At 40.7% G+C, this 20,543-nt stretch overlaps 1 protein-coding gene across 1 annotated transcript in view; it reads right to left on the bottom strand.

The window, feature by feature from the left end:
- elfn2b (extracellular leucine-rich repeat and fibronectin type III domain containing 2b) overlaps positions 1–20,182 on the bottom strand; it is a 48,861-nt gene extending 28,679 nt beyond the window's left edge. The window contains exons 1-2 of the mRNA XM_088317463.1: positions 20,057–20,182; positions 1,515–1,698 (exon numbers count right to left, since the gene is read on the bottom strand). The gene's annotated coding sequence lies outside the window, so the exon portion shown is untranslated. The remainder of the gene's footprint in view (positions 1–1,514; positions 1,699–20,056) is intronic.
- Positions 20,183–20,543: the final 361 nt, after the last annotated feature.

The following is a 20,543-nucleotide window of genomic DNA, read 5'->3' as shown; positions in this document are numbered from 1 at the left end:
ACAACTGTGTCAAAGAGGAATAATAATATATATATATATATATATATATATATATATATATATATAAAATGGAAACTTTAAATGTTTGAAAATTCAAGCCTTTGCCTCCCCTCTCAAATGCTGTGGGTGCTGAATTCACTGGAATCACACACTGCTCAGCTATCTATCAGACACCAATACTATGACCTAGGCTAAATAAATAAATACATAAATAAATAAAACCGCAAAATGTATATTTTACATTTTCTTGTTTGACTTCTAATTCACTCTGACGCCGCCACGACAGCCCCGAGTTGCAGTCCTTCTATAGTCAAGCCTTTTCTTTTTTTTTTCTTTTTTTTTTTGTTCCCTCCCCCCCTCAACTGCAACCAGAACCCAGGAAATAGGACAAAACAAACTCAAATACAAGCTTATCTCAAAACAAACCTTGAAAATGTGCCACTAACTAGACCACAATGTCAGGAAGCTTAAGTTCCTATAAATTGTCACAAACGGCGTTTCCCAGCGACAGCAATAAAGCCACCTCCCCATGATCGCCATTACCCCGTTCAGTAAGTTTATCTCAGCAACGCAGAAGGCAAATAACGGGGGAGTTGGTTCTGCATCACTTTCTCCTCCTCCTCAACACAAGTGGGCGTAATGAATACAGAAGAAAAAGTAATTACAACAATTATTTCTTTGACTTTATCACAGCCTGACACGTAAGCACACTTCCACACTGCACCCTGACGAGATCTAATAGCAGTGGGAAGTGCAACGCTACGAGCACAAATGATGGCCGTGCCAGTGTAGGAAGCGCAATAAAGCAGTGTAGAAGCTATAATGTACACCTGTGAGCCAAGACACTAACTAATGCTTTCATCCCTGCACGTGCCGGCGGAAAGAAATCAGTCCACTGAAAAAACATACGTTTGCAGTCAATTAACACGAAATCAAAATTTATGTCGGATGAAGAGACCCACTATTAAAAATGAAACAATTCTACAACAGCTATAATATGCTGCTAATACCTATTTGACTTGTTTAAACTCAAATCTAAATTTACAAAAAGCAGAGAATAAGTCCCCGGAAAAGGCAACCAATCACAGGGCTTTGTTGCTTCATTTGAATATGACCCTCAAATATGCAGACACAATCATTTATGCAGTTATATATTTGCACACAATTGAGCTTGTTCTAAATAAAAACATATTTACATTGCAGTGACTGATCATAAAGGCCAATTAGGACCCGGAGAGAGTTCGTGTGTTTGTGTAAAAGGCCAACTGGCTATTAAAATGTCAAGTAAAATTTGAATTTCAATCTCATTATAGCATAAAATAAAAAAAATTCAATATAATTTCCTGATTTGCAATTGATTTAAATATTGTTTACCATCTAAATGTGACTCATACAAAGTAACATTATTCTTATCATCATCATTATTATCGATTATGTGAATCGAAAAAACTCCTTGCTCGAATACAAATTGACCACAAACTACACAAGAAGAAAACGTGCAAGACATTTCCTACCTGCTTCCCTACTGTTGCCCGCTCTGTCGTCAGTCGGCTTTGTGAAGGAAGCTCCGCCCTCTCACTTAGCTGCGGTGCCGCGCATCTGTCATGAAGGAGTGAGGAAAGGATTTTCCCAAAAAGTTGGTCAAGCCCAGAGAGGTTTGCATCCTCGTCCGAGACTCACTTCTCCCGAATGGTGCTTCTACCACAGATTAGGCCAGGAAGAGAAAAAAAAAAAGAATCACAGGTTATATCTGAAATATCAAATCCCACAGTCAAGACCTCTAGCTAACCCTAATGTAAACTTTAACGCCAATAACTGATTTAAAAGACGATGTCATTTTTTTTTAAGTCAGAACTTCATGCAGAAATTGCTGCAGAGTGTCAATTTGATAGCATTTAGCCGTTATGCTCCACTTAAACCAAACGAGAAAGCGAGCACGGGTGCAATAATTACTGACTTGGGGCACATCAGAGGGCTAAGAGGTAAGCGATGCCCCCATTTAAATGGTGTTATAAAAACTGTAGGACGGGAGAGATTCGGGATATTCCAGAGGACACCTGTCACCACACACCTCAAGCATGCGGCCCATCTATGAATAATTTGCGCAAATTGCTGTCAGAGAAGCTGACATACAGCCGCATTCCCCTCTGCCTCTCCTCATATGTCGCCTTCTTGTCCCACCCTACAGCATTTCACCCCCCCCCCCGACCCAAACTTGCACACAGACTCACGTGCACACCCACACACGAAAATCAGTTAGCAGCAGACAGTGACATCCTATTAATACTGGACTGATCCTGCTTCTCCTTTTGCAAGTTAAATGGGAGGAGAGCTGCTTTGTGCAGTGAGAGCATATAAACAGTGCACAATGATGTTCTGTATATGCTGGCCAAGCCGTTTTGAAGGAGCGTTATCGAGATAATATACGATTACTTCTCATACATACACTACTGAAACACTGCAGAAACAACCACAAATGTAAAACTCTCTCACACACTACAGAAATTCTTTCCAAAATATCCTGAAACCCATTCTTCAACCCATATGAGTTTTAGAAGTGTGAATGAGAGAGTGAGTAAGTGTATATGATAATAAAGACGGTTGCATATATGAGTTAGAAAATATGGTTGAGGACCACTGAAGTAATGAATATGAGTGGAAAAAACAAAGTATGTATGAGAGCATTACAGCAGCGTGTAAAAAAGCAATTCAGCTTGTTTGTATGAGAGTGTATCAGTTGTATATGAGTGGAAAAAAATAATAGTATTTAGGAGCATTTAAGTTGCAGGAGAATATGAGAAATGAGACCATTTAATTTGTGTATATGAGAGCATTTCAGTAGTGTGTATAAGATTGTTTTAGTGGGGAGAATGAGAGTGTTTCATTAGTGAGCATGAGAGCAATTCAGTTGTTCGGATGAGAATGTTTCAGTAGTGTGTATGAGAGGAATTCAGTTGTCCGGATGAGGTTGTTTCAGTAGTGTGTATGAGAGCAATTCAGTCGGGGGTCATGAGAGTTTTTTTAGTGCATGTGAGAAGTAATCCTGAATTGTCTCCTCACCCGTAAGATGCCGTCACACACCAGCACTAAAACAAACACTCTTCCACGCAAGCAGTTTTTAAAGCAGACTATTGAGACAGGTTAAAAGTGCCTCCCCAGTGTGCACTCTCTGCCTGAGAGATGTCGAGTTCAAGAATACGGTTCCCCCATCTATTTTTTATTTCATGATTTACTTTTGGGGCTCAGCTATGCAGAAGAATATACATGCAGAATTTAATTGAAGAAGATGAGTTGCGCCCCCCCCCCCCCCGGTGAATTGTGACATTAGAATTACTCTCAAATCGAGTGTTCAATTTACATTAGTTGACTTGCAATCTAATGAGCTCCGGTGGGACTGACGTCCAAATCACCTGATTTTGTTCAATGGAAATGAGAATTAACTGCAATATGGGTGACGCACACACACACACACTTAGTGTTGTGCTTTCCTGCTGAGGTAATATGTGAAGTGATACATTCAGGACTAGAGGTGGACAACTGTGCTCTTATCGTCATTGCGGAGTACTCGATTGATGGGTTCAACTCCAGTGGGGGCTTGACTTTTGCAAACGTGTAACTGAAGTGAATAATTATTGTGCATGCGTGGTATAATTTTTATACTATTTTAAGTTGCCCCGTGTTTACTCCATGCCATTTTTTTCTATTTCTCACTTTATTATAAGCTAATCGTCTATTTCATTTATTGAAGTCACCAAACGCCTGTAAAGACTGGTTACTCTGGATACTTGAAAAAAAAAACAATACTCAAAGTAAAAATACTATTTTTATAATTGTGATATATTTGACATTACGCCAATTGCAGATGAGAGTCTTGTTCCGGGAAGCTCCTGTAAAGTATTGCTTATGCATGCGCAGCGGAAGCTAGCAGACTGCTAGCTAAAGACGTGAAGCTAACGCCGATTGTTGCTAGCTCTAAAACAGAGGTGGGCAAACTTTTTGATTGGCGGGCCACAATGGGTTCTAAAATTTGACAGAGGGGCCGGACTAGGAGCAGATGCAGTGTTTTGGTAACCTCACCTCATCTGAGAAAAAAAAATACATTTAATTTTAAATGAAAGTGAACAAAAGCATTACAACAAAATATATGTCTTTAAAAAAAAACACAGTATTTAGAAAAAAAAACAATGACAAGGTTTATTCATTTAATTTTTTTCAAGTTCGGCGGGCCGGATTAAAACGTTTTACAGGCCGCATGTGGCCCCCGGGCCGTAGTTTGCCCACGCCTGCTCTAAAAGCTTCATAATCAATGGCCATGGAAGAGAATGGCGGTGTGGTAAAAGGGTAGCTCTACAAAGTGACTTTGTATTGCTAGATAATTACGCCCAATAACGTGCCGTCAACAGCTGCGTGCTAACGGTTAACTTTATTCGACGGCACTCTCGTTACAATTGTACGCTAAACGCCAGCGGAATGCTGAATCACAGCTAATTTTTTTTTTTTTTTTCTCATGCGTTTTACCTTGTCAACATGACAGGGAATGTAAAAGATTTTGGGCTTCTCTTTACGGAGCAAATAAAAAGTGAAACCCTCCGCGACCCGCCAACATGAATTCCTGAATGGGGATGTGAGCTCGTTTGTTGTTATTGTCAGGCTTTACGAGTTGACACCTGTGTTGCTATTCACAATGAGTGCTCCGATATCTCACGGGCTCATGCACGTTTTTGTCTCTCTCGCTCGCTCGCTCTCTCATTGACTCATTGCTGCATTAAAATGAGCAGCTGTCGAAACAATGAGATGGATTGGAAGCAGATCAGCCAAAGTATTTGTCCACACGCAAGCGAGGTGTGTTTCGGGGTCCTAACTAGAAATTTGAAATCCCGCAGTAGTTCATCCCACAAGGTAATGTTTCCGATGACCGAATTAAACTAAAATGAAATTTTCATTGGGCGAGAAGATGAATATGCTGAGCATCAATCTCCAGAAAAAAGATGGATTTGATTATCCTGCCGTTTTACATTTTTTTTTAAACAACCCTGCAAATGAATAAACAATTTGGTTAAATTATGACTCCTGCCTTGGCATAGTGCTTTTAAAAGGGCAAACGTGTTCTTAGGGAAACATTTCTTTCGACATGTTGTGATTTATGCAATTTCTGTGAAAGAAAAAAAAAATCACGTATTATTTAGTTTGATGTGTTCAAGTCAGGGAAGGTTATGAATGGTATGCGCTAACACAAAGCAATTTTAAAATTAAGTAAAGGTAGAAGTGTTTGGGGATCATGTCACCGTGGGGCTAAGAATATTATATAAAACCTTTTGTTTTCAAGACAAAATTACGGTCACAACCATGAGCATGCTACACCTCATTAAACTAATCCACAAACGATTACATTTGGATTCGAGGATTATGTAAAAAAAAAAAAAAAAAAAAGGTCAAAAGAAAGACAATGACAACAAGCAAGGTTTGCAACTCAAAGATAAGAGACTCAACATCTAACATCACCTGACAGTATGAAAACAACAGACGCTAGTAAGCTACTAGCTAGGTTAGCTTCACAGTTTAGCTGGTCAAACATGAACAAAACTTTCTCAGGTGTTTATTTGAGAAGTCAATATTGTGATGGATAATATGAAGACTGAAAACTATATCACTTAAAAAAAAAATAAAAATAAAAACTTAAAAAAACTGCAATAGTGAATGTGTTATCATAGCATGTATGCCTGCGTGTCCGCCATATTTGATGTGGCAGATCTCTCATAACTAATTCCAGTAAATGGAGAGTAAAGGGACTACCTGTAAACTTCACCAAAAGAATGAGCAAATTCCTTCTAAAATTTAAGACTCAATTTTGTTGTTTCCTTTATATGTATAAGTGTTCATTTATTTTTTGTAAGCTCAGTGGGAAAAAAAAAAATTGCGACTGATCACTATTGTGTAACTTGACTGTCAACCTGTCGATGACGGGAATTGCACGCCAGCTACTGCTATGAGAACTACTCTACCAAAGACCTCCAGTCAAAAAGAAAAATATATAAATCTCAAATGGGCCAGAGAGTGACTGATTAAATATTCAGCATGGTAAAACTAGGATGACATGCAGTCCAAAAATGGAAATATGCAAAAGCCTCTTCATATGCTAAACCAAGGGTTCATAATTTACTCATAGACGACAGTCCTTACTGCATAAGTATCTCTTATGTTTCAATAAAATTAGACAAGGACTTAATCATCAAACCACAAATTAATGTCCAGACTTCAACATAATAAGAGGCATAGTTGTAGTTTTTCAGAATGTACAGTAAGTCAATCGTAACAGCACAACGCTTGATCTGAAAAAAAACAAACATAAATATCTCATTGCACTTTTAAAATAGACCCAGCAAGCATGCCTAATATAACTCAGAAGCATTATTCGCCATTGCCTCTAACCATTTGCAGACATACGCTAAACACTACTTTGAAAATTTCACCCAAGAGTCTTTTTTTGTGATACAAAAACAACAGTACTATTCAAAAAATTTAACTGCATAAGAAACTAAGAAGACAATGTTCACTTTTCAACTCACGTAAAGGCAATTCTACTTCCATTAGAACTCATTAAATGCTGAAATTTAATGCAGTGGCCGACAAGTGTATAGCCGTGAGTGCTTCCTCATAATGACCTCATATTCAAGTTTTTAATTTCAGGCAGGGGGAAAAAAATTAGGAATACATATTGAGCGTGAGAGAGTTAGCACCCATCTGTGATTTCCATCTTAGCATGAGAGCGTCTCTCTAATTTGCGCAACACAATGGCGGCATGTTGGAGATATGCAAGTCCTATGTGATTGCATCAAGTGGCGAGAGAGCCATCCAAGATATAATTGTCCACAAAAGGCTTTGTTTTGCAAATGAGCAGGAGTGTAATATTGCGATAACATTGATGTATTTTAATATCATATTTAATAAGATTTGTTTTTCTACTTTAATCCCTTATAGGTGTAAACCAGACTGATCAATATCTGTTGAAAAAATATTGCAAGTTAACGCATTATTCCATGCTACGCTCACATCGGTTTTATCAGAATTAAACGTAGAGTTTACACATGATCTGTAATGAATAAAACGGGCAGACGGCTCATCCAATTATATTGCGAATAAATGCATTTCATCAAATTGAAGAGTTATCACGTGTGATTTGTAAAAGCATCTATAATGTTCGCCATTAAGTTTTAGAATTAAGCTAGCAGACTTTAAAGCAATGTGACCTTGGTTGAGTTAAATACACAACTTGTAATTCTCTTAGGTTAATGTTCAGTTCGACAGTAAACTTTAACTGGAAGCGGCATTAAACAGCTTGAATCCTCTTATTAGAAGATTGTTTTCACGACGCCAAACGGTTGCTTTTTGTGAAGTGAGCTAAGTTGAGTTACTATTCAGTCGTGATGGGAAAATGAAGCTTCAAATTTGCTTCATGAACCAGTCGTATTTTTGAGTCCTCTAGATGGCACTGTTGGTTTAAAAAATAAAAAATAAAGTGAAGTCAGGGTGCTTTCAGTCCAATGTTGACCAGAGAGCGCTATCTACAGGAGTCCAAAAATACTACAATTGGTTCAAAAGTTTTTGCTCGCAAGTCATAGCAAATAAATTGTTCAAATGATGAGGTGTGGGCAAACTACGGCCCGGGGGCCACATGCGGCCCATTAAAATGTTTTAAATAAATAAACCTTGTTAATGTTTTATTTTCTAAATGCCGTCGTTTTTCAAAGACATATATTTTGTTGTGATACTTTTGTTCACTATCATTTAAAATTAAATGGGTTTTTTTTTCTCCGATGAGTTGAGGTTACCAAAACACTCCATCCATCTGCTCCTGGTCCGGCCCCTCTGTCAAATTTTAGAACCCATTGTGGCCCGCCAATCAAAAGGTTTGCTCACCTCTGAGTTAGAACATTACCTATCTCGTCTTCGTATAGAATTGAATATAGGTTGAAAATAAATTTCAAGTTATTGTATCCTATTTTTAATTGTAAATGGGGTTTGTATAAAGAAAAGGTTAGTGCCTTCAAATTACAGGTGCTCTTCGAAGTGAAAAGTCTTTCTGTGCTGGTACCCAAGAAAGAAAAGTCGTCTGCGCCACCTGCTCAACAAGTCACTCACGGAAAGCAAAAACCACCAAACGTTCTTAAATCATTTAAAAACACCCCGTCGGGTAAAACACGGAGTGACAAAGAAGGCACGGCGTTAAGAGTGTGAAGTAGTCAGGTGAGATTTTGGCAGGTGTGCCCACTGAGCTGAGAGCGAGCCCACATCTGGGAAACGTGTGACCGTTGGTTGGATAACCACGCCTAAGGCTGACTCAAGTCTGAATAAGACGCTGACTCATTATTGCGCCGAGTGAGAATTTTACTGCCAGTTAGGCCTGAAAGGCGGCGGGTTTGTTCAACTTCCTGTTTGGCCGCTGCCAGAGAGGAACGATTGGGAAACGCAGAGAGACTGAAATGAGCTTCTAATGAACGGCATCCATCTCAATCACGTTCCCATCTGTCTTTCTATCGCCGCGCAACCAGCCGCACGTTTTGCTTCGTACCGCCGAGCAAAGCAGGCCAGCAAAGCTCATAACGGTAGATGAGTGAACAAAAAAAAAAAAAAAGCACTCTTAAAATGCGGAGCAACATCCAAAGCGGACACGCGACCGGCCGGTGGCATTGGTTGACTTCCAAGTTGCGTTAATTCCGAATCATAAACCTTTCAAAGCAGTACGGGGCAATTTTTTAATTAGCGTTATTTTATTTATTTATTTATTTTAGCACATCTGACTCGCAGCTCGGAGGTTTTAATTCAGGCTCTGTACTGGTTGATAAATTCTGCGATTGGCTGGCGACCAATCGAATGTAAATCCCGCCTCTCCCATTGAGTGAGTGGAGTTTATTTGTACTTTTGGGATTTTTTTTTAAATTTATTTTATTTGTAAGAACAGCTGACACCAAAACACAATGCATCACCAGAAGAACACCATTCCGACAGTGACGCACGATTGTGGCCGATGGCAGCCTTTGGGGTTGTTTCTTTTACGGTGGCATTTGTCAAACGGGTTTATGAACACTTCCAAATAGCAGAATGACCTGAGGGGAGGCTGTGCACAAGAGATGACCTCACAACCTCGAAGATTTGTCGCATAGAGTGGGCACACGTTGCGAAATCAAAATTGGCTAAGCTGATGGACTGAATGTGGTCATTAGCGGCTTCGACGATTTTTTTTTATTTAGTGGGCGCAAGCCTATCCATCTTGTTATGTATTTGTGGTCTGTGTTGAATCACGTGGTTATGCGTGACGTCATCACGCAGCGCGTGCGGTTGAGCAATGTAAATGAGAGCTCTTCAAGTCTTCCTGTTTTGCTTCGTTGTAATTAAAAAGTCTTCCGTCTACACCTGAGCCTTCATTCATCCTTACCCGAATTAATAGTAGAGGATATAACACATCTAGCTTGAGTATATTTATTTATGTTTATTTTGTCGTCTTTTTACACCACAAAAGCCTAGAGATTCAATAGGTTCACTTTCTATATCCACTTGAACAGCCACCTGCAGGCAGGGGAATGAGACATCCCGGGAGAGAGAACGTGTGAAAAGATGACAACCCTGACATCAGGAACTGCTCCGGCAAGCAAATTCACCTGAACGTGTGCTTGCTTTGTGCGTTCATGTGCGAGTTTCTTCTCAAATTAGTCTGCTGAATCACGAGTCTGACCTACAAGGGACCCTCGCAGCGAGCATCATATAAACAGAAAACACGCACACAGCCGCGTGCGTTTGGTAGCTCGGGCCAAAGCGGTGCAATGCATGCTGGGAGATACCTGGTACATAATGAGGACACAAGCAGTGGCCAGAAGTATTTTTCATGGACATGTGCAAACACACACTCGAGATGCAGTCATGCCATGTCGCGATAATTCTTTAGGAGAGAAGAAGCTATTTTAACCACAGAGATTTCACGTCACAAATCAGTTGAGAACAACTTTTTCAACAATCTATGCACTGGGATACTCAACAAAAATCTGCCTTAACAAACAGAGCGTACATATTTGCCACCTGCGAAAGTCAGTAAATTACCTGCAAGATGCGAGTGTCCACTGGTGGAAATATTTTTTATGTAGTTGTAGTCCATTTTTTATGAGGGAGATGTAGCAAACTGGAAAATGAAATGACTTTTTTTTTTTTAAATGCTTTTGTCTAATATGAGGGACAATCAATCAGTACACCAGAAATCCCCACACCTGCTGCGCCAGACATCATTTCCTGCAACTCACAAGTAGCCTTCGTCCATCTGCCTCTCAGAGGAGGCCCCGCCTACAGACTACGGAGGACTGAAAGCCAAAATTAAATAAATAAATAAACCAAGACATGTCTGATTAAAATTGTCATTAATTAATTATTTGTTCCATCCCTTCATTAAAAAATGAATTCAATAAATCATATAAATAAATAAATGCACGAACTAAACAAACATGTTATTAATTAAATGTTTCATTCATTAATTCAATACGGAATTAAATAAATCAACGAATATATATTTTTTATATAATTTAATTTTGAAATTTTTTTTTATTATAATTATTTCTTATTTAAAATTAAATTCGCCAATTAGTAATTCAAAATATTTTCAAGCTTTATTTTGTTTAAACTAATATTTGATTCATTTTTTTCAAAAGAACAATTATCGGCTGGCCAACATCATGCCAAATGTGGTCGCATTATTTATCAACACAAGTTATGTTAATTATAAATTCACTTTCAAAGTAGCACCCAAATCCGTGTAAGCTTTTGTCGGGAGGCTTGTGGATTAAGTGTTGAGTGCTTGCGGAATTTCAACCCCCAGGAGTGGGCACGCTGTGAGTCTGGCACGTGTCGCCTGGTTTGGCCAAGATGGACTGAGTGACTCCTCTGTGAACTACAAAAACACTACAATTGCAGTACACATAAATATGTGCTAAAAAAAAATGGAAGAAACTGCAGTACTATTCTCGGAAAGAAGAACAATCAATATCAATATTGAACGAGACCTGAGGTAGACATTTTGAGCCTTTTTTTTTTTTCAATTTTTCAGGGCCAAGAACTTACTACATTACAGTCATTATAACTTTTTGCCTGCAAGCTCGACTCACAGTCACAGGGCAATGAAAAAAAATCAGAACTCGGATAAATGTTAAAGAAGATCCATTTTATCATCCTTGCAATGCATGCCGCACATTAAAGTTGATACAATGTCACTGGACGTTTGTAATCTGTAATCCACTCTGTTTTTTCCCCTCCAGCGATCCTTCTGTCCACTCTCGGTGCAGGAATTCAATCTGCAATAGTATGATGTGTTCAGGCCTGTGCCCCACAATGCATTTCAATCACCGTCGACCCTTCCATATCGCTGTAAACTGTCCCCTCTGGTTGATTAGCTTCAAGTGCAGACCGCATGTGGCCTCGAACCACAGCAAAGCAGCGACGGACGGACTGAAAGGATAATTGCCAGATGAATGAGACAGAGGGAGTGGAAAATATCTAACTGCCCAGGAGAGCATTTCTGAAAACTGACAAGGGTTTCCAAGAATGTTGTATTCACATACGACTTTGTACAAGCTTTCATCTCAAATGGCTATCAATATGCACTTGCAATTGTGTATATATGATACATCAAAGTTTCATCACAATCTGTTACGCGGCGCATGTCGAACATCGATTTAGGCGACACTCAAAACTAAACTTCACATTCAAATCCAATGTATTGGGAATAATTCACTCTGGGCTCGGCATATAACTTCATGAAAGTTATATAATGAGCATTGCTGAAACTATGGCGGAATATTAGCATCCAGATGATTGGCTAGCTTGAATTGTTCAGTTGTTCACAAAAAGATGGGCTAAGGCAAACTGCATGAAGAAATAGTTTAAGCTCAATGTTCCTCAACATACAATTGCGAAAAACTTAAATCTATAATACCGTACAAAATAAACAATGAATGCCCGTGACCTTCAATCCCTCAGGCGACACTGCATCAAAAACCGACATAAATGTGTAAAGGACCACATTGACAGATGCAAAGTGGAAAAGTATCCTGTGGTCTGACGAGTCCACGTTTCAAACTGAGGAAAAGAACCATCTGGGCTATAATGGGCGCAAGGTTCAAAAGCCAGCATCTGTGATGGTATGGTGCTGTGAAGGCATCATCAATGCTGAAAGGGACATAGAGGTTTGGGAGAAACATATGTTCCCATCCAAGCAACGCCTTTTCCACCCCCCCCCCCTTGCTTATTTCATCAAACCACATCCTGCTCGTGTTACAACAGCAAGAGTGCGAGTACTAGACTGGCCCGCCTGCAGTCCAGACCTGTCCCCCATTGAAAATGTGTGGTTCATTACAAAGCATAAAATACAACAGCGAACACACGAATGAGAAAGAATTTACAGTTATTATTTATGTCATGTGAAAGCTATCATGGTAAGCCGAAGTTATTAACAATAAATTGAAAATTTATATGATCCTGCACAGTTTTTTTTTGTTTTTTTTTTTAAGTCAGACATTCAATTTCTGAAGGCTGCATCACACATTAAAATGCAAACAGATGCTTGAGAAGGACACCCCGACACATCCTCACTAAACTGTGCCAAGATGCACGCAAATGCGGAGTGGAGACACTGTTTATGAAAGTGTAGATGCATAGATAAAATATTCATAACCTGATCTCAGCACGCTGATGTGAAGGGTGAAGGATGGATAGCGAGGAGAGGGGGGCGGGGGGGTGGTAAGGGAGAATGACCGGACATGACAAGTGTGTGTATGTGCTCGAGAGAGTGCGTGAGTGAGAGCAGAGTGATAACAACGGATCGGGCTAGAGTGGGAAATGATTGTGCAGCACAGATGCCATATGAATCTAGGCCAGTAGACAAAAAACAAGGCATTATTCCAAAATCTACTTTGTACGCAAGCGTGTGTGTGCAGGCGAGTGTGTGTGTGTTGGAAGTGTGCAAAAATATAAACGTTTTCATCGCATTGCAGAGGCTGAAAGTCTTTCCATATATTTCGTCGCTGCTTAGTGTGTTTGCCCTTTCATCCTCATCAAGCTTTTTACAATTACCGTGCTGGATGCACAACACCCACTCATCCTGCTGCAAGTTTTAATGTTCACTCCTTCTCACTTATTCCCACTCACATTTTGGCCACACTAAATATTTATCTGGTAATTGGGGTTGGTGGTGGGTAGTTATGGGGGGGGGCAGTTTTTTTCGGGCTGCTGGCACGAAGGATGGATGGTAGCAGATGGTCCTGACTGAACATGCGTACAGTTCAAATGCATATACTGTAAACCAGGGGTGTGCAAACTTTTGCATTGGCGGGCCATATTGGGTTCTAAAATGTGACAGAGGGGGCCGGACCAGGAGCTGATGGATGGAGTGTTTTGGGAACCTCACCTCATCGGAAAAATGAAATACAAATAAAAAAAAGCATTACAACAACATATATGTCTTTGAAAAATCACAGCATTTAGAAAATAAAACATTAACAAGGTTTATTCATTACATTTTTTTTTCCAAGTTCGGCGGGCCGGATTAAATTATCCAACGGGCCACATGTGGCCCCCGGGCCGTAGTTTGCCGGCACCTGCAGTAAACAGTGGCAAATCAGAGCCATCATGTGATTCCTTCAAATTTATAAATGATAATATGACGTTAAAATATTATGACTGGCAGTCTCGGCAGATGTTTTCTCAACTGAAAAAATTTTTTAAAAATAAATAAATAAATACTACATTAGTGCACAGTGCATTCTTCTCATCGCCAGAAAAAAAAAATGTTGCTGAACAAAAAAAAAGTTGCATATTGTATGAGTCATATGCTTCTTCCCCAGAAAATCCTCAATTCTGAAAGGTTGCCTTCACGGATGAAAATAGTTGAAAATTGTTTTTCTCATCTCCAGAAGCTCATAAACCGCCAATTACACCATTTAAGATGACTAATCAATAAAAAACTTTTTTTTAGATCGAGACCAGTGACGTAACTGACACAAGAAAGGTAGTGAAGATGTAATGGTGCTATCAATCAAGGAACAATCTTTATTTAATATGATTCTTTCGTGAAATTCTCCCTCCATGGAATTAAAACAACAACCCATAGTATAGAATTTTTTTTTTTTTTTAAATTGCCTTTTTTTTATTTTAAACGTCACAATATTTCCACTTTAGTGTAGAATAGAACAATTTTAACATAACACTACAAAATGATAAAAAAAAATGAAAAAATATTGATCCATTTTTAAATGAAACTGAAAATTTAGCCTGCAATTTTGTCAAACTGCTGAACAAAACGTCTCTCATTTCTGTAGAGGGTAAAACTACTGAATTTGACTTGACCTCTAACTCATTAACCACCAGCCAAATGAAAACGGATCTTTGACGCTTGTCGCCGTGAATGGCAGTGAATGAATGAACCTGTTCTCAACAGTCGGAAGGCCTCAGTAGCGCCTTTTTATTTTTCCGAGCCAGGATTTAACTCCGGCCGCCATAAAAATTTAATTGTACAAGAAAATTTAAAGAGTCATTCGAATGTTAACGTCCATACAAATCCATGTATAGTAAAAAATAATGGCGACTGTTAAGAAAAGAGGCATTGCTTGACACAAATTGACTTCAAGGATCATCCTCTTAAACATTTTTTGCTTAAAAAAAAAACATTTAAATGTCTTGAAAACTGAAGATAAATGGATATTAATATGGATAATAATGGCGGTTTCGGGATCATGACAAATCATGCTGCACGCTATGGACGTGTCTGCAGAATGCGCTGAAATCACACCTTGCTCAACTCACTAATTAAATAACTCGAGCATCTTCCTTGCATCTCACATAACTAAATGTCTGTCGTGAAAACCAATCTATCGATCCAAAACTGCGTTGAATCTGAGCTTTTTCACGCCATGACAACGGGGCGCTCTAAAGAGGCCACGCAAGCTCGAAACCCCGGTTCACATTCACTATCAAGTCAAAAGTACCAAAGATAGCGTGGGTGTCTATCCACCAACACACACACACACCCACACACACATTCACACACTATATCACCCGCATCCACGCAGTTCCTGTGAGTCGCCAAAGGAGAGCCGACACCTTCCATCAAGCAGACAGAGATAAGCACCTCCTCCTTCCTCTGGTAACAGCTTGTTGCCATCCAACACGTTTCCTCAACAGCGGGTCATGACGCAGCATTTTGTCACTACGCTCGCGCCCAGAACTGCTGTGTTGGTGCTACGAACATGCAAGAGAGGAAATCTTCAGGTGTTCATGTTGGACAGAGATGATGAAAATGTTCATGAATAGAGGTCAGAGGGTTTTCTCCTCACGTGACAGTGGAAAGCTCTTTAATAGGTGAACGTCTATGCCGGCAGCTGGTGTAAATGAAGCAAATTGACTGCCAATTATGTCGGCACTCTCAGACCGGATTTAGAGGGCATTCGTTGAGCCGCAGGAGGTCAAACTAAGCATGCATTTTTATACTGGTTTGTAGAATTTTACTAGCACTTGTAGCAGATTTTTAAACATTTTTTTTTAAATTACGAACAAACAAAACAAAAAAACTGGTTAATAGCCTAAATAATTTAAAATAAAATGGTGGGTGGTTGTGTGCTAATCTGGATTGATTAAAATCACAAAATTGTTTTAGCTAATACGTTTTACCGTATTTTTCGGAATATAAATCCGTTAATTTTCTCAAAAAAATCAAAAGGGAACCAAATAATCGGGTGCACCTTATGCATGGATGGAAAGAAGTTTGACTTCATTTTCAAAATGGACCGAAAAATACAGTAGATGTATTTTATAACAATTCTTCAAAGGTTTTGGCTCATCCAGACAGTTTCATGTTTGCCACAAAAATGCAAATGTACTTTTTGACTTCCATGTCCGTCAATGGCAGCGAATGTGTCAATAATGGTCAAGAATATGACCGTTGTTTTTTTTTTTGCTTTTTTGTTTAACCACATCGGTAATGTCTCATCCTAAAGGCAACATGAAACATGTATCAATTAAAAAAAAAAGGTCTATTTCAAAATACTTCTGCCCGTAACTCTTAATGTGATTCCATAACAACACGGTGGTTTCATCGGTGAGGGGAAAGGTCTGAAACGGGCTGTCACAGCAGGGTAGCGTTCAACAGGCTCCAGTTAGCGCTTGGTAAATGGGCTGCATTTAAATATCACCCCAAACATCTTTTACAGTGCCGCTTAATTCACCCATTCACATAATAATGCCATACGCTCCCACGGGAGAAACGTTAACGACATTCACTTATCACTCGATGATATTTCAGCGCAACCACAGGGGGAAGCTGGGGAATTTAACTCGCAATCTTTCAAATCGGAGACAGCTGCGAACGGAGCCAAACCTTTTGTGTTCCTCACCAATTCTTTTTTTTTTTTTCCATTACCGCGTTACCGCTGTTGGCCGGCATCTCTGCATTGCTCTCGCACAAAGACTGCGGCGATCACAGCAAATAGGCACATTGACAAAGAGAGTTTGCGAGGGTTGATGATGGGTTTTCTCTTGTCGCGGTGTTTAAAGCCCGCAGCAAAGCAAATAAAGCAGCACGACGTCCTCCCATGACAAGTCGTTGCTGTCTTCTCTTCTAAAACCTCATCAGCGAATCATTGTCAGCCACGACTCTGCGTCTCTGGCCTGAGGGGGATCTCCCACAAGCTCCCGGCATCGAGGGAGTGACTCGAGTTGTGAAACATGACCGTGGTATTGATTGCACTGCAACAGCTGGTAGGCTGAAAGTGAGCACAGTGTGCTACGGCCGAGGATGACATGTGGAGGAGTGAGTAAGTGTGAATATGTCCCAAGGGTTATCCCTCTCAGGATCTTTGAATAATCCCTCCTGTTGGATATAGAAATCAATACGGAGGTTGCGCCTTGGAATGTGGAGTTAGCGGAGGAGGGCCAAGCGACCCCTGTTGAATACGGGATCAGAAAGAATTGTCAAGATGGTGGATTATAAGATTACATAATGGACATGGAGCGATGCCATCGATCCGTTTTCTGTACCGTTTGTCCTCGTTAGGTCACGAGTAGGCTGACTTTTGGAGGAAAGGCGGGGTACACTCGCGTCTGGCTGCTAGCCAATCACAGGGCACATATAGACAAACTTTTTGGCAACAATTCCAAATCGTATGTTTGGCACAAACACGACATTGCTTATCACCAAAAGAACAGCAGAGATACAGAGGAGGCCTGGTGGTGGCAGCATTATGCTCTGGGGCTTTTTTTTTCTTCATCTGGAAATGGGCGCTTAGACAAGGTGGAAGGAATTGCGAACACTTCAAAAGAGTAGTCGGGGTAAGCACGAAAGCTTCGGGTTTCTACTTGAAAGCTAGATAAATAAATAAATGCCAGGAAAAGCTTAATTAAACAGCTGGAATTTAATTGGGGATTGATTTGAGGCACTTTCCGTTGAACATTGATTTGCATGTGATTGGAGAGGGTGTGCACACTTATGCAACCGCCTGATTTCAGTTATTTTTAGATCTGTTTAAGAAATTATTTAAAAAAAAAAACATATCTATTGAGTTGTACAATATATAGGTCAAATATAGGTGAGAAAAGTTTTGAAATGATCAGATTCATTTTTTTTTTTTTTTTTTAATGGAATGAATCTATTCCAGCAGGTAATTATGTGTCTTTTCCTTACCTGACTAATCACATGTGCTGTAATAGAACTAATGACCCGCCAAATTTGCTCCATAATTCAATTGACCTGAGACGACGATGTGAATTAATTCGGTCACCAAAGCCCAAAGTGCGTTGGCCTCTCTGAATGTTGAGGTCAGGATGCTTGAACAGCACTAATGGCTCTCGCCTTTAACCCTCCTTAACTGGAAAAGGAACTCAATCAAGTAAAGACCTCCGCTGACGTCTACCAAAATGCAATGGGCTGTATTGGTTTGTTTTTCCAAACAGGTTTTGCGAAATGGGGGCGGGGGAAATGCTCAACCCTGGTTTACATATTAGGAAACTCTACAGAAAATAAATATCAGATGACACAGGACGTATAATCTAATTTGCTCTGAAGACGTGCTGCTCACCTATCTGATTTCAGCCAACGTGTAAAAAAAAAAAAAAAAAAGATTTTTTTTTTAATGTGGCTCAACAAACACCAGCTCTCTGGCGCACCCCCGACAGATCGAGCGATGGATTCCCTGAATTATGACTAACATAGTTCAATACAGTTCCGATGAAGTCGAGATTCCAGCGAAACAAGGCAGAGGGTTTGCAAGGTAGGTGGTCATTATTAAGGTCTCGGGGGCCTGCCTCTTTTACTGATTTCCTCTCTCCCTATTTTCCACCTGGTACACCACTGATCTGTGATTGCAATTGATCGCAGACTGCTCATCATTCCTCCGCGAGCAACATCGGAAAGCATCGATATCGGGATGGGAAGGTTCTCGCCGGAGATAAATATAATGGGACAAATAAATGCAGGCTTTTTTTGGAGGGAGAATGAAGCAACGCGGACCGGTTCACTTCCCTTCCCCATGTAGCTCCTTAACTCAAGTGGGTGTGACCAGTGATTGATAGCAAAGGTCTTCGGGGGGGATTACACTATTGACTGCAGTGAAAGCAAATTTACAACTCTCTTTAAGACTCCATACGTACTGACCAGGCAGAGTCATATTGTATTCAGATGCCCATGTACAAATTATTGATTATCGATCAGCGCAAATGCTGTATTGACAGAATAGAGAGAGAGAGAGAGAGAGAGAGCACGATATTAGCAACAGCTTTTTTTTAACTTCATCTGGTCCATGTGCTGTACCAAAACAATTATGAGTTCGTCTTGTATTGAACGCTTGTATCGAATCTCAGCAGACTGTGCCAGTGTGCCTAATGGAAAGTCCTTCCACCTTCATTGGACTGCAGCAAGTTGAACTATAAATACATGCTATTGTGTCCCTCCCCAACCGCCAAATGACTAATGTGATCAGAACGTGTTTGCTCTAATCTGATCAAGCATGCATGTGCATAATCAAGCATGCAATCCCCCCCGACGAGGGAGGGAGGGAGGGAATGGGGGGCGGTCACAGCCCGCCAACGTGCTGGCTCAGCACTGTGCGCTATCCGTGGTCCTGAAGTTCCCCACTGCGCTTCATTCACGCAGTCAATGCATCTTTCACAAATATGTGACTAGTTTAGAATTAAAACATTCTTCACAGAGGCTCATTTGACTCTCAGTTATTGTTGGACCTGAGATATTCTTGCTCGCCTGCCCTCCAAAATGTGTGGGCGGTATCTGTGTGCTCCGGACACTGTTGCTGCCAGTGGTGGGAATTTGTCTCCTTCTCTCTCACTCTCACGCGCTCACTCACTCACTCACTGGCATGCACACGATCAAACACATACGCAGGAGTGCTCAAAGCAGCTGACACCCAAGCCCTCATTGCAGGTGAAGTGTGTGTGCTTGTGTGTGCGCGCGCACAAGTGATCACCGCCGTTGAGCTGGGCCATTCACCCTCAAACACACACACGCATATTCACTCACTGGCAGTTTTATCCCCTGCGTGATTCCTCCCACGACTCTAAATCCCTCTTGCACATCTGTCCATGGCGCAGCCCGTCCAATCTTTCTTTCGCTGCAACCACCACCCCCCCTTCGTAAGACCCCCCCCCCCCCTCCCCACAATCCCATCACACCCCACCGCACCCCTCGCCACACTCATTCCTTTCCTCACTTTAAATCATTTCTCGTTCTAACCACGCTGAAATCTCCTTGTGGTGCACAGCAACAACTATAGCAAAGAAGAGGGAACAATCCCACATGGGTCAGTCGCCAACACTGTTTCCATGCTCAGCGCTGAACCCACGCTGCTGTAAATCAGGGTGAAAAACAACCAAATACTGCAGGAAGACAGCTCAAGCCAGCAGAGAGAGAAGTCTCAAGTGCAGGTGCATATGATCCCGCTCCTAATAATCAGCATTGCAAGGCTTTATATCATTTAAAAGGCATACACTGATCATTTTAAGATGAAATAGATTTGACTACCTTTACTTGTTTCCTCTGCAAACTGAGCGTCCTTTAGGCTGAAGCTGGGGGGAAAAAAAGAGGGGAGATTATTCTCTTTTTCTCATCCACCGTTACGTCGCAGGCTTAGCAGTAGCAGCAGCGCGGTGGTAAAGAGGATGACTGAGAGAGAGGGAGGGAGGGAGAGAGAGCGGGAGAGAGAGAAAGAGAGCGAGCGAGAGAGGGAATAGTTGAATCACACTGGATGTCTGTCTCCCTCCCGTACAAAAGCAAAATGTCCTATTTACATATGGATTCATCAGGTCCGCTCGCACAGCCCTATAAGCGCCGATACAAGATATGTGGAAATCTGCCTTTGAAAATATAACAACGCTAAGTTATTGATACGGTTGAAAAGGTATAAAACAATCGTGGTTGTTGTTTGCAGTGTGATAGCTGTGTCGCTAAATAAGGTAATCAGTTGTCTAATGCATTCTTAAAGGGGAAGTCAACCCCCCCCCAAAAAAAA

Source organism: Idiotropiscis lumnitzeri, chromosome 15 (genome assembly GCF_059441095.1).
Source record: "Idiotropiscis lumnitzeri isolate Australia: NSW breed Sydney's pygmy pipehorse chromosome 15, RoL_Ilum_1.0, whole genome shotgun sequence".
Classification (NCBI taxonomy): Eukaryota; Metazoa; Chordata; class Actinopteri; order Syngnathiformes; family Syngnathidae; genus Idiotropiscis; species Idiotropiscis lumnitzeri.
The sequence above is the reverse complement of the archived record's forward strand: the minus strand, read 5'-3'. Positions and strand labels throughout refer to the sequence as shown.